Source organism: Frankliniella occidentalis, unplaced genomic scaffold, assembly GCF_000697945.3.
Source record: "Frankliniella occidentalis isolate FOCC.00 unplaced genomic scaffold, Focc_3.1 Scaffold274, whole genome shotgun sequence".
Lineage (NCBI taxonomy): Eukaryota > Metazoa > Arthropoda > Insecta > Thysanoptera > Thripidae > Frankliniella > Frankliniella occidentalis.
The window spans coordinates 109,258-111,589 of record NW_026267400.1 but is presented as its reverse complement, the minus strand read 5'-3'; positions in this window follow the sequence as shown (position 1 = coordinate 111,589).

The following is a 2,332-nucleotide window of genomic DNA, read 5'->3' as shown; positions in this document are numbered from 1 at the left end:
TTGCATAAGCCCGCTGGATAGCTTTTTCAAAGCAGAAGGGCGGGCTAAAAACGTCAAAAAACTGGTGAGAACCATTCTGTGCTGCTTCGCAACGCCGCGACGGTTGCCAAGGGCAGCAGTGAGACACAACCGTTTGGCACACCGCTCGATGCGCCGTCCCCGTCACCGGCCTGTGCAAATCACATCTCCGGGCAAAGTCCGGCGCTACAACAAAGTGGGTCACCGTTATATTTCCTCCTCGTCTCCGCTTCCTTATTGCACCCCCTTCCCAACAGTTTACTTTATTTCTTTCATTTATTTATTTTTCTGTTTTGTTTCGCGCACACGTTTGCCAGCAGCGGCGTCCGAGCATTTGGCCTCGTAATCCATTCCACCGGGTAGCAAATGAACAAACTTTCGCGGTGAGGAGAGGAACAAGGGGGGCTGTAGAGCGAGAGAGAGCGAGAGAGAGCGAGAGAGAGCGAGAGAGAGAGAGAGAGAGAGAGAGACAGAGAGACAGAGACAGAGACAGAGAGAGACAGAGACAGAGACAGAGAGAAGGGGAGAAAAAGACTGAGCGCGCGCAGGGGTTTGTTGTGTGTTATGACTTCTTGATATGGGCCTGATGCCGGGCGTGGCAGGGCTTGGTGGGGCGCGGAGGGGTTGCGCCGCTGCATGAGGCGCCCCTTGCAGCTGCGAACGACGGCCCTGCTCGGCCCGGTCGGCATCCCCCCCAAAACTGTCCCCGAAGTGTCCCGAACTGTTCCGAACTGTCGCCAGCCTGTCGCGGAGAGGCCGGCCCGAGCGCGGCGAGCGCGGCGGGCGCGGGCGCCTCCCCTGTCCTGTCCGACACAGCCCCTGCCTCGCCCCCGCCTGCTGCGCCCCGCCCCGCCAGCCGCGCCCCGCCACGCCCGGCGAGGCGCGGAGAGACCCTTGCGCGGCTACACGGCCGTTGGTGCGTTGGCGTGTCCCGCCGGGCCCGCTCCCGGGGGATGCTCTCTGGGTCCCACAAGGGGCTTAACAGCTTGGACCCCGCCCGCCCCCCGTCCGCCCCGCACCCATCCCGCCGAGCCGTGGCCCCTCCCGGATGGGACCCGGACCTGAGATTTTGCAGGTGCTGCTGGTGGTGCTGCAGTTGTCAGCGACGACCAACGAGCTGCCCTGCTCGGCCACCTCTCTGTTAAGAAAAACCGTCTGTTTTCATTCAAACCTGCGTTGGAAGTGAGAAAATAGATTTCGAGATAGATTCGACCCAAAAATCGACGCCAATCGTAACGCTCAGTTTTCCCATGCGTACCTGACGTGGACCTTTTTTGGAAAGTAATATGCCTTCAATGAGTGATCCTCCTTGAGAAATGATCCATGATATGTCCTGCCACTTTTAGCAATTACTCTAATTCCAGGGTGTCATCGTTTAGCCTAACCTTTGTCACTGCGCTTACTTGTTCACGCCTGTGTTTTGGACTTCCGTGGGCATGAACCATTTTGTTTTTTAAGATGAGTATACTGTTCTGTGTTACATAATATTGTAACCCTGTGATTGTTCTGAATCGGTGTCCGGTACAAAAACGTTTTCGATACACCGATACCGGCTAGATACACAAGGACCCGACGCTCTCCTGACACAGTTTCAAAAACTTGTTGGCTCCCCCACGCGCTCCTGCCGACCAGCTCTGTGCGGTTCCTGCCGCCGCCGCGCCGTGGGGTCCGCGATACGCATCGCAACAACTCATCTCGCCTTCCATTACGTGAAACATTATCCCTCGTGTGCAGCGGATAGTCTTACAAAACGGGAGGCCGAGGGCGGCACAAGCAGCCGCACGGCCAGCGCAGCCTCCAGATGACAACAGGAGTTCACGTCGGCATCGCCAAAACTGACTGGAGCAGCAGAGTGTGCTCCGTTTTCAAACAGTTTGGGTTAATTTCGAGCCAGAGTACTGACATCCACTTTTCCCATTCAGTTAACTTTTATGCGCAGTGAATGTTTTCGAAGGACGCGCAAAATCCGAGCCGCGCGTTGCGCCGCGGACTTCATCCCCCTGCTCCTCCCCGCCCTCGCCATCGTCGCGGCACGACGACCCTCTCCTCGGGGGTCAAAGAGGAGGAGGGCAGGAGGCAGCGCCAGAGAGCCGTGCCGGGGAGAGCCGAAAGTTATTTGTAACCAGATAACTTGCCGAAATAAACCTCGGCCGGCAGGCCCCAGTGTCGCACCCTGTTGCCTCTACTCCCAGCCGGCCCATTTTCAAAACTTTTCGCCATAAAGCGCGCGTGGACCCTTTTCCCATTGCTTCTTTTCTCTGCCCCGGTCTCTCTATCCCTCTCTCTCCGCGTGTCTCCCCTTGCCCCCCCCCCC